The sequence below is a fragment of the Anomaloglossus baeobatrachus genome, chromosome 3, assembly GCF_048569485.1.
Source record: "Anomaloglossus baeobatrachus isolate aAnoBae1 chromosome 3, aAnoBae1.hap1, whole genome shotgun sequence".
Taxonomy (NCBI): domain Eukaryota; kingdom Metazoa; phylum Chordata; class Amphibia; order Anura; family Aromobatidae; genus Anomaloglossus; species Anomaloglossus baeobatrachus.
The window spans coordinates 149,870,457-149,883,299 of NC_134355.1; the positions used below are offsets into that span (position 1 = coordinate 149,870,457).

The following is a 12,843-nucleotide window of genomic DNA, read 5'->3' on the forward strand; positions in this document are numbered from 1 at the left end:
CTAAGTTCACTTAGTGTTTGTCAGTATAATGGCTTAGTAACAATGAGTTTTAGTGTGCAAAGGGCAGGAGGGTACAGTGGCAGGGTTGTGGGTCTCTGGGTAGAGGAAAGGAAGCCTGCTTTTCTATCCCTCCTAATGGGGAAATGCAGTGAGGAAATCCCTGACCTCAGCTACACAGACGCTGTCATCTTGTGTAGCTGTTAAACTCTGTTTTAAACTCTGTCACCTATGGCTCTGACCCTGCCGGTATGAGCCCTTAAAAGGACTGATAGAAAGTGCTACCCCTAAGCTGTCCAGCACTGTGTATGGAGCGTATACAGCAGTATCGGCGATAGGAGCTGCGCCAGTGATGTCTGACACCAAGGACGCAGAAGGCAGATAATGGCGTGCTGGAGGAAAATGTCCGGTTTTATAATGCAGGGACATGTGACATGGACATCCTATCACACATGCCATTGCTTCTCTGGCTAAAAGTCCACTTAGCTGTGTGTGTGTCTGGGATTGGCTGACATGCTGGCCCGCCCCACTACACGCGCGCGCTTAGGGAAGGAAGACAAGGAAAAAAAAAAAAATGGCGATCGCCATTATCCAAACAGCAGTGATCTGAATGCGCTGTTCCCGCACACTATACACTGAAATGTCATAATAGTGTGAGTCACAGAGTGACTTACACTATTACAGCGGAAAGCCAGCTAGGAATTAGCTGTTTTTTTTGCTGCTAGAACCCTTCTCGAACGTATCTAGAACTATCGAGCTTTAGCAAAAAAGCTCGAGTTCTAGTTCGATCTAGAACAGCCCCAAAATCACTTGAGCCGTGAACTGGAGAACCTAAAACCACGAACCACGCTCAACTCTAATCATCATACGTCGTACTAGAGCTTCAGTTTATTATAAAAACCCCACTCAATTAATTGCAATGTTCATGGATATTACAGGTATACTGTACAACTGTGCTACCGAGCAACAATATCTTTTCTGTTGTTCAGACTATGTAGATTTTGAGATGCCTTGAAGATTTTCAAGAGTAAAACTCATACCAGGAGTGGGGTTCGAACCCACGCGGATACATATCCATTGGATCTTAGGTCCAATGCCTTAACCACTCGGCCATCCTGGTGGTTGTGTTTCATCTTTTAGCTTGTAACTGGAGCTGATGATTGATAAAAACAGTGAAATCATTACATTTGCACGAACAGATAGCTTTTTTTTATAAGGTGACTTATCAAGAGCTGTAGACCGGCCACCAATGTAGACCATAGTCTTCACTGGAAATTTCATACTCCAACTTTGGTGAGAATAACTGTGGAAAGAAAAGGCGCAAATAGGGTTTTACCCGGTATGACACGTGCAAGTCACAACCCCTATGAAGGCACGTAGTAAATGTGGAAGGCAGCGGTCCCGCAGTGTAGGGATTATCCAAAAGGTAGAGGAGAAAGCAGGTTTGAAATACCGCGCCAAACCACAGGGAATCCAGATGCTTTTTAGTAAATCCCTTTATTTATTTTTTACACAGGTCTACGTGTTTCGAGGACACATCCGTCCTCATCATCAGGACAATGTACAGAGAAAGACTATAGCAAACAAGGAGCCCTACGCTCCTATATATGTGTTAGAATGCAGCCACGTATTCAGATATTACGTCATCCTCCCCTTCGTGACTCATAGACACGTGCATCTGTGGATAAAGTTGCCACATTGACAAACAGAAAAAAAGAGAAAAAAAAAGAGAGAAAAAAAAGGGACGAAAAAGAGGAAAAAGAAAAAGAAAAAAACGGAAAAAGAAAAACTGTGTTTAAAGTGTTCAATATATAATTAAATATAATAAAAAGACAAAGGTTTGTGTGTCATAAAAGAAAGTAAAAATAAATAAAAATGATGTATATTAGTATATATTGATGGTGAATTTATGTGTGAAGAATGATGTAGAAAAACAAAAACAATCAAAAACCTTCGCAGATGCATTAGCATAGCGCAAGGAAAACTGGAGAACTGGAAGGAATTGTGTCAGTGTACATAAGTATGAAAAAGTGGAAAAAAAATGAAAAAAATATATAATGAAAAAAATATATATATATATGAAAATGAATAAAAACAAAAAGAGAGGGAAGGAAAGAAGCAGCGCTCACAATGAGCTTACTGTTTCTGACATCTTGACAGTGGAACTGACATTATCAGGGTACATTATCACTCTGGACAATTCTAACATATCAACACCGTTAGTTCCTTTTTTACCCCCTGCAAAAAATCCCAGTCAAATCATCAACAAAAAAAACAAAAAATCCTACAGAGGAAACAGAGCTGGAGTCAAACATAAACAAAAAAGAAAAAATGAAAAAATAATTATCCCTCTTTCTTCTGACCCACTTTGCTTGGGCAATATATATAACCTTTCAAACTATCAACTCAATAAAGGAGAGATGAGTCTTCTAAACAAAGGCTTATCCTTCTGTCCCTCAAATAAATCAAGCGAATTTGAGGTTTTTCTGGACGTGCAAAATTATATCCATAAATTAACTTTGAAGAGACATTTTTTAATTAATGGTTCAAATAGCCATGTGTCACCAACACCCAGTCCCTTTCACCACACGTCCTGTAAAGCAAAATCTAAATTCTACCCCCTGAAAAACAAAGGCCACCATATAAAGACTTTTAGTGACCTTGTTTTAACAGATCTTAAATCCTTCATGCAGACCAAAAGAGATCTGAAACATAACCTCACCAAGGATGAAAAAATTGCCTTAAAAAACCTCAAAAGCAATCAGGCCATCATTATTCAGATAGGAATGACTACCTTGGAGAAGCCTTCAGAATACTGTCAGACCCGATCTATTATGAGACAGTGGATATCAGCAAATATAATATAGCTGTTGTTGCCTATTGAGACCTTATACAGAGAGCCGCAACACACAACATCTTCAATACGCATGAGAAGAAATTCTTACTTATAGAAAACCCCAGTATGGCTTTCTTCTACCATCTGCCTAAGATTCACAAAAATCTTATGAACCCTCCTGGGAGACCGATAATCTCAGGTATTAACTCCCTAACCTCTAATTTAGCTGCCTATTTGGATCAGCTTATGCAAACAGATGTACGTAACTTGGAGAGCTACCTAAGGGATTCCACCCACCTCATCAACTCACTACTCAGTATTAATTGGGAAGATTCGTTCCTTTTCCTCACAATAGATGTGCCTCATTATATTCTAATATAGCGCATCATTTAGGTCTACTCTGTTTATCTCTTTATCTCTCTTTCTAGAAAAAAATGACTAAATCCCTCCTATTCAAAAAGAGTAAATATTGGAAGGCATGGAGTTTGTACTGAATAATAATTTCTTCACTTTCGAGAATAAACTCTACCATCAGAAACTTGGCACAGCAGTGGGCTCTAAAGCAGCTTGCTCTTATGCTAATCTTTTTATGGGAATTTTTGAATATATTTTTATCCAAAACAGTATTTTTGCAGGCAACATCATCCTTTATAAACGTTTCATAGATGACTTGTTTATCATATGGGACAACAGGCATAACAAAATCTCCTCTTTTCTGGAACATTTAAACCATAATGACTGGGGACTTAGCTTTACTTCCTCCTTCCATAAATCTGAAATAAACTTTCTAGATCTCACCATTTTTCACCTTGAAGGCAAAATTTTAACTAAAACATTTTTTAAGCAAGTGGACTCCAATGGCTACATCCACTATAGTAGCGAGCACTTGTAACGTCCGGGTGGTGGAACCTCTGGACCGTACACCGGTTTCCCTTGAGGAGGCAGCCAGGCAGGTCACCCCGCCAGAGGGTCTGGGTGCACGGCAGCCGAAGCACTATTGGTAGCCGGACAGTCCGTATGGGAGCAGGAAAGGTGGATGGAGTTCTGGATGGTGGTCCGGGTGACGAGGCTCAGAGTCCGAGGCCAGGTGGTAAGGTCAGGCGGGATCCGGGACTTGCTGAGCGATGGAACAGGTCACCAAACGGAGCCAGGGACTGGAGACTGGCGGAGCTGCAGAGATGGTGGAACATCCGCCGAAGTCACCGTCAGGGTATAGGAATGAGCGTGGTACGGAGCGGCTGGAGTGGCAGGACAGGCTCTACGAGACAGGACAGGGTTAATGCAGGCAAAGTACAAGGCAAAGCAATAGGGGACCTGAACACTAGCTTACTAAACACGTAGAACAGGCCCCGCCCACCAGGAAGGTGAATCTTAATATACCCTGTACCTGTCTAAGCAATTTTCTGTTTCAAGGTGCTGGCCCTTTAAGAGAGGGTCAATGACCGCGCGCGCGCCCTAATGCGCATGCGCGAGGCCCGGGTGCCAGAAGCCAGAGGAGGGAGCGGTGAGGAGGAAGCAGGAGAGCCGGGCTGAGGCTGAGCAGCTGACGGGCGCCGGGAGCGGGGACCGGGCTGCCTGGGGACCGCAGGCGATGGAGCAGGAAGGCTGTGGAGGACCGGGAAGCCTGGCATGGGAGCGGCGGAGCGCGGCCTGGGAGCGGGGAAGCGTGGCAGGGGAGCCGGTAAGCAAGGCAGAGGGGCCGGGGAGCATGGCAGGGGAGCCGGGGAGCCTAGCAGGGGAGCCGGGGAGCGTGACAGTACCCCCTCCCCCACGCCCCCCTCCCCGCAACCGGGACAGGAAGGCACGAATCAGAGGAGTGCCAACATTCTCCCGGGGCTCCCAGGACCTATCCTCGGGACCATACCCCGCCCAGTCCACCAGGAAATACTGCCGACCACGTACGGTCTTCATGGCCACGATATCCCTTACCGCATAGATGTCATCGTCAGCGATGGGAGGAGGAGCAGTACCAACCTCAGCGGAGAAGGGACCAAGGACAACAGGCTTGAGCAAGGAGACATGGAAAGAGTTGGGTATCCGCATCGTGGCCGGGAGCTGCAGCTTGTAGGAGACAGCATTAATCTTGCTGACGACTTTAAACGGCCCGATGTAACGAGGACCCAACTTGTACGATGGCAACTTCAATCGGACATACTTGGATGCAAGCCAGACCAGATCACCAGGGGAGAAACACGGGGGATCCAAGCACCTTTTGTCCGCATGTCTCTTCATCCGCAAAGAAGCCCGTTCAAGGGAGGTCTTGACAGAGCTCCATATGGCTGAGAAGTCCTGGACCAGAGCATCTGCTGCGGGGACATCGGAAGCCGAGGATACTGGCAACGGAACCGAAGGCTGAAGTCCGTAAACAACTCGGAATGGAGAGCTGGAGGTGGACTCGCTGATGTGATGGTTGTGGGAGAACTCAGCCCAAGGAAGAAGCGTGGACCAGTCATCGTGATGGGCATTAACGTAGTGGCGCAGGAAGGAGGTCAGGATCTGATTGACCCGCTCCACTTGCCCATTCGACTGAGGATGGTAGGCCGAAGAAAAGTCCAGAGATACTCCCAGATGTTTGCAGAGGGCCCTCCAGAAGCGCGAGGTAAACTGAGTTCCTCTGTCGGACACAATGTGTGCGGGAAAGCCATGCAATCGGAATATATGTTGGATGAAGGAGTCAGCTAGCTCCTGGGCAGAGGGCAGCCTGGCCATGGGAATGAAGTGAGCCATTTTTGAGAAACGGTCCACCACAACCCATATGACTGTGTGTCCAGAGGATAAGGGTAAGTCCGTAATGAAGTCCATTGCGATATGTTGCCACGGAACAGAAGGAATGGGCAGAGGCAGGAGACGTCCATATGGTAGGTGCTTGGGAGTCTTGTTCCGGGCACAGGACGGACAGGCCGAGACGAAGGTTGAGACGTCTTTACGGAGGGACGGCCACCAGTAGTGACGGACAATCGTGCTCCATGTCTTCTTCTGACCAGCATGGCCGGCGATCTTCGAGGCATGGCCCCAGTGCAGGACTCTTTGTCTGTCAGTATCTGGGACATAGGTTTTCCCAGGGGGTATCTGAGTTACAGTGACAGGATTCACCGGCATGATGTTGCTGGGGTTGATGATGGGCTGGAACGTCTCCTCCTCCAACTCCACGAGCACTAAGGACCTGGACAAAGCGTCTGCCCACACGTTTTTGTTCGCAGGCCGAAAATGGAGTTGGAAATCAAATCGGGCAAAAAACAAGGACCAGCGGGCTTGTCGTGGGTTCAGTCTTTGGGCTGACCGCAGGTACTCCAGATTCTTGTGGTCTGTGTATATGATTACAGGGTAAACTGCTCCCTCCAACAGGTAGCGCCATTCCTCCAAGGCAAGCTTCACGGCCAGTAGCTCCCGATCCCCGATGGTGTAGTTGCGTTCGGGTGCCGAGAAGCTCTTGGAGAAGAATCCACAAGTGACCATCTTGCCGGAGGGGGAGTTCTGCATCAACACTGCTCCAGCTCCTGAGGAGGAGGCATCCACCTCCAAGGTGAACTGTCGGTTCAATTCAGGGCGATGGAGAACCGGGGAGGAAGCAAACGCCTGTTTCAAGGAGCAGAACGCGGCATCGGCCGCCGGGGGCCAGTCCTTAGGATTAGCTCCTTTCTTAGTCAAGGCAGAGAGAGGCGCAGTCAAGGCAGAGAAATGCGGGATGAATTGCCGATAATAGTTCGCAAAGCCGAGAAAGCGTTGGATAGCCTTCAGTCCGGAAGGAGGAGGCCAGTTGATGATGGCAGACACTTTCTCTGGGTCCATCTGCAGGTCAGTGTCCGAGATTACATAACCCAGGAAGGGAAGAGATGACTTTTCAAAGATGCATTTCTCGTACTTGGCGTACAGACGGTTTTCTCTAAGCCTCTGGAGAACTAGCTGCACGTTTTCTCTGTGGGTCTGTAGGTCCGGAGAGAAGACCAGGATGTCATCCAGATATACCACGACACAGACATAGAGGAGATCTCTGAACACGTCGTTCACCAGTTCTTGGAAGACTGCCGGAGCATTACACAGACCAAAGGGCATGACTAGAGATGAGCGAACCGGTCCCGGTTCGGCTCGAGGTCGGCTCGCCGAACGGGGGTCCCGTTCGAGTTCGGTTCGTCGAACGTTCGACGAACCGAACTCGAACGTATAGGCTAGAATGGGAGGCAATCACAAACACATAAAAATGCATTATAAATGTACACAAACAGTTAATAAACATTGCCATAACACTTACCGGTCCTCGCGATCCCTTCTGCACTCTGTCTCCTGCCGCTATTCCATCCGATGATCGCTGAATCCTCCCGTGACCGGCACTGCCAGCAGAGATGCAGGACCTGTCGTGACGTCAGAATAGCCATGTGACCAGTCACGTGGCTATTATCTCATTGGCTACAGACTGGTCACATGACTATGACACGTCATGTAGGACCTGCGAGTGCATCTCTCCGGTACACGGTGCACATATGTGTATCGCCGTGTACCGGCGACATGCTCTAGCACACGGTCGACTCCCCGTTCCGTTAGGGACCGGCTGTCACAGCCGGTCATTAACGGAGATCACCGTTGCCATAGCAACGCAGTTAGCGGTGATGTCACCGCTAATCGCGGCTCCGAGAGCACCGTTGCTATGGTAACGCGTCTGTCAGCGTTACCGCTGTTACCGCTGACAGCCAGCACTGATCACTCACGGAGTGAAGGCTGCACGATTGTAGTGAGCATTGTAGTGAGGATGGAGGTTCCCCAGCCCCAAGTGATGAGCTGGTGAATCTCATCCTCACTACAATCGTCACTACTACTACACTAGAAAGAAAGAAGACAGAAGAGCAGGATCGTGGAGGGCTGACAGGGGGTAATATAGATGGAGTCTCTAATGTGTCTGTGTATTTATTTCTATTAAAGTATTTTTTCTCTGTGTGGTGTTTTTTTTAACCCTTTATTGGAGATTCTTAATGGCCGGGTCAAACGTGCCTAACATTAAGAATCTCTGGCTTAATACTGGCTAGTAAAACAAAGCCAGTATTAACTCATGATTACCCAACAAGCCACCCGGCTCCAGGGCTGTTGGAAGAGTTGGATACAGCGCCAGATGATGGCGCTTCTATGAGAGCGCCATTTTCTGGGGCGGCTGCGGACTGAAATCCGCAGTAGAGGGGCCCAGAAACCTCGGGCTAACCTGTGCTGCGGATTCCAATCCCCAGCTGCCTAGTTGTACCCGGCTGGACACAAAAATGGGGCGAAGCCCACGTCATTTGTTTTTTAATTATTTCATGAAATAAGTGAAATAATTAAAAAAAAACGGGCTTCCCTATATTTTTGGTTCCCAGCCGGGTACAAATAGGCAACTGGGGGTTGGAGGCAGCCCGTGGCTGCCTGCTGTACCTGGCTAGCATACAAAAATATGGCGAAGCCCACGTCATTTTTTTTGTAGTTTTTTGGCAAAAAAAATAAAAAATGCTTCCCTGGATTTTCCATTGCCAGTGAAGGTAACACCAAGCAGTGGGGGTTAGCCGCCAGTAGCTGCTTGGATTACCCTTAGCTAGCAATACAAAAAATGCAGCGGGATCCCATATATATTTTTTTTAATTATTTATTTAAATAACTAAAAATAAAATGGGCTGCCCTGTATTTTGATTGCTAGACATCACAGTGCTGTAAAAATAAATCTTTAAAAAAATGACGTAGCGCTCCGCGGTATTTTTGATTCTCAGCAGATAAAGCAGAGAGCTATGGGTTGCCACCCCATCTGCCTGCCGTTACCTTGGTTGGCAATCAAAATACAGGGAAGCCCATTAATTTTTTCTATTTAAAAAATGGTTAAAAAAAAAATGACGTTGGGTCCCCCCATTTTTGATAGCCAGCTAGGTTAAAGCAGACGGCTGTAGCCTGAAAACCACAGCTGGCAGCTTTACCGTGGTTGGGGATCCAATGTGGAGGTCCCCTCAGGCTCTTTTTTATAATTATTTTATAAATATTAATAATTACACAATAAAAGTAGGGTCCCCCCCAAATTGGATCACCAGTCAAGGTAAAGCGGACAGCTGTGGTCTGGTATTCTCAGGGTGGGAAGGTCCATAGTTATTGGGCCTTCACAGCCTAAAAATAGCAGGCCGCAGGCACCCCAGACGTGGCGCATCCACTAGATGCGCCAATCCTGGCGCTTCACCCCAGCTCATCCCGTGCCCTGGTGCAGTGGCAAACGGCGTAATAAATCGGGTTGATACTAGCTGTAAAGTCACCTGAGATCAAGCCCAGCAGTTTGTGATGTCATGGCATCTATTAGATACCCAACATCATAAACTGTCAGTACTAACAAAAAAAAAAAAATCGACAAAAGAAATTTATTTGAAAAAACAGTCCCCAAAACATTTCCTCTTTCACCAATTTATTGTAAGAAAAAAAATAAAGGGGTCCCACGACGACTCTGGACCGTCTAGAATATGGGGGGGAGACACTCAGGGAACGTATCCCCCATTTTCTAGGAGTGCGGAACCTTCATGTGAGGAGTGTGGGTGCAATGAATCTGCACTCACTCTCCCCGGGTCCACAGCAGCAGAGTCCATGTCGTAATGGTTGCTACCAAAGCTGCAATGCCCTGCTCATGAGGTAAGGGCATGCCTAATCAGGAGAACTACTGTAGAGGAAGCTCTGCTCACTGGTATATAGGTGCTCAGAGGTAATAATAGATACAATTAGTGAGTAACCTCGGCACTCTAAATCTCCCAGACTAAGTCAGTAAGTCACAACGGATAGTAATGCAAAATCACTCTTTATTGGTCCGTATTAAGAAAAAAAATTTTTTCATAAGCATATATGTTTTTGTCCAAAACAAGTTACAAATGACGTTTCGGCCTGAGCCTTCGTCAGATTGGACTTATCTGCATGTAATCATGAAAAATGACAATAATCAGTATCACATAAGAGTGAGAGAACAATAACATAAACTCGAACAATGTAGAGGTACAATTGGGATGCAGCAAAAAAATTGCAACACAGCAAGAAATGAAACACATGATACAAATGTCATAATACAGTACAAGGACAATATAGTAATGACAAATATGGGGTCAGAGTAGGCTTAGACAGCTCTGGTACGAAAGAGATGTCAATCATAAAGTAACATGTGCAGTAGGTGTAGAGCTACACTATGCATGGCAGAGCTAATGGGTAGACCGACCATAGAAAAAGAACGGAGAAAAAGTGGAGAAAAAGTGGAGAAAAAGTGGAGAAAAAAATGGAGAAAAAGTGGAGAAAAAGTGGAGAATAAGTGGAGAATAAGTGGAGAAAAAGTGGAGAAAAAGTGGAGAATAAGTGGAGAAAAAGTGGAGAAAAAGTGGAGAAAAAGTGGAGAATAAGTGGAGAAAAAAATGGAGAAAAAGTGGAGAATAAGTGGAGAAAAAGTGGAGAAAAAGTGGAGAAAAAGTGGAGAATAAGTGGAGAATAAGTGGAGAAAAAAATGGAGAAAAAAAAGGAGAAAAAGTGGAGAAAAAGTGGAGAAAAAGTAGAGAAAAAAATGGAGAAAAAGTGGAGAAAAAGTGGAGTAAAAATGGAGAAAAAAATGGATAAAAAGTGGAGAAAAAGTGGAGAAAAAGTGGAGAAAAAGTGGAGAAAAAGTGGAAAATAAGTCGAGAAAAAGTGGAGAAAAAGTGGAGAAAAAGTGGAGAAAAAGTGGAGAAAAAGTGGAGAAAAAGTGGAGAATAAGTGGAGAAAAAGTGGAGAAAAAGTGGAGAAAAAAAGGAGAAAAAGTGGAGAAAAAGTGGAGAAAAAGTGGAGAAAAAAGTGGAGAAACAAATGGAGAAAAAGTGGAGAAAAAGTGGAGAAAAAGTGGAGAATAAGTGGAGAAAAAGTGGAGAAAAAGTGGAGAAAAAGTGGAGAAAAAAAAGGAGAAAAAGTGGAGAAAAAGTGGAGAAAAAAGTGGAGAAAAAAGTGGAGAAAAAGTGGAGAAAAAGTGGAGAAAAAAGTGGAGAAAAAATGGAGAAAAAGTGGAGAAAAAGTGGAGAAAACGTGGAGAAAAAGTGGAGAAAAAAGTGGAGAAAAAATGGAGAAAAAGTGGAGAAAAAGTGGAGAAAAAAGTGGAGAAAAAATGGAGAAAAAGTGGAGAAAAAGTGGAGAAAAAGTGGAGAAAACGTGGAGAAAAAGTGGAGAATAAGTGGAGAATAAGTGGAGAATAAGTGGAGAATAAGTAGAGAAAAAGTGGAGAAAAAGTGGAAAATAAGTGGAGAAAAAGTGGAGAAAAAGTGGAGAATAAGTGGAGAAAAAGTGGAGAAAAAGTGGAGAAAAAGTGGAGAAAAAGTGGAAAATAAATGGAGAAAAAGTGGAAAATAAGTGGAGAAAAAGTGGAGAATAAGTGTAGAATAAGTGGAGAAAAAAATGGAGAAAAAGTGGAGAATAAGTGGAGAAAAAAATGGAGAAAAAGTGGAGAAAAAGTGGAGAAAAAGTGGAGAAAAAGTGGAGAAAAAGTGGAGAAAAAGTGGAGAAAAAGTGGAGAAAAAGTGGAGAAAAAAATGGAGAAAAAGTGGAGAAAAAGTGGAGAAAAAGTGGAGTAAAAATGGAGAAAAAGTGGAGAAAAAAATGGATAAAAAGTGGAGAAAAAGTGGAGAAAAAGTGGAGAAAAAATGGAGAAAAAGTGGAGAAAAAGTGAAGAAAAAGTGGAGAAAAAATGGAGAAAAAAAATGTAGAAAAAGTGGAGAAAAAGTGGAGAAAAAAAATGGAGAAAAAGTGGAGCACCCTTTGGTGCCTTTCATGTGGCACTAAGGGGTGCTTAGCTTTGTATTTAGCCAAAAAAATGAAAAAAAAAAAATGACGTAGGGTTCCCCCTAGTTTTGTAGCCAGCTAGGGTAAAGCAGACGGCTGCAGCCTGCAGACCACAGCTGGCAACCTCACCTTGGCTGGTAATCCAAAACTGAGGGCACCCCACGCTGTTATTTTAAATTCAATAAATAATTTAAAAAAAAAAACACGTAGGGGTCCCCCAAAATTGGATCACCAGCCAAGGTAAAGCAGACAGCTGGGGCCTGATATTCTCAGACTAGGGAGGTCCATGGTTATTGGACTCTCCCCAGCCTAAAAATAGCAGGCCGCAGCCGCCCCAGAAGTGGCGCATCCATTAGATGCGCCAATCCTGGTGCTTCGCCCCAGCTCATCCCGCGCCCTGGTGCGGTGGCAAACGGGGTAATATATGGGGTTAATACCAGGTGTGTAATGTCACCTGGCATCAAGCCCTGGGGTTGGTGAGGTCAGGCGTCTATCAGATACCCGACATCACCAACCCAGTCAGTAATAAAAAAAATAGACGACAAACACATTTTTACTTGAAAAAACACTCCCCAAAACATTCCCTCTTTAACCAATTTATTAGAATGAAAAACAAATCCAGGTCTGGTGTAATCCAAGGGGTTGCCATGACAATCCACACTATCCCAGTCAATGAAGAACAGGATGTTCCCCATTGGCTGGGAGAGCAGTGCAGTGACCTGAGCTAACATCAATGGGTCAGCCCAGGTCACTGCAGGGCATGACAAGTGCTGCTGCCAGCGAGGTACATTACCTGCGCTGATCTCCAGCATACTGACAGCCCCTGTCACTGAGTTCAATGACCGCCGCCTTCACAGCCAAGAATCGCGAGAGGCCCGTGACGTCAACGCTAGTCAGTCTCGGGTCGGAAGCGAGAGAAGGTGATGTGACAAGCGGCGACCATGGAGGACAGTGACAGCGCTGAGGTCGGGATGGCGGGACTTCATCACCGCAGGCAGGGCCGGCTCCAGGTTTTTGTGGGCCCCGGGCGGAAGAGTCCCAGTGGGTCCCATACACACGCAGACACACACACATACACAGATATATACACGTACATATACATATTTAAAGACAAACTCACAAAAATACATATAAACAGACAAATCTATACAGTCATATACACTGACATACATAGATACACATCATACATGCATACATACAGAGACACACACTGCTATGCTGCATACATACATACAGACACACAC

General features: G+C 45.3%; 1 non-coding gene across 1 annotated transcript; it reads right to left on the minus strand.

Annotated features, from left to right (window-relative positions):
* Positions 1 to 1,034: 1,034 nt before the first annotated feature.
* On the minus strand, positions 1,035 to 1,117 carry TRNAL-UAA (transfer RNA leucine (anticodon UAA)). Its single transcript has one exon. It is a non-coding gene; the product is annotated as a tRNA-Leu (tRNA).
* Between the last annotated feature and the right edge of the window lie 11,726 nt (positions 1,118 to 12,843).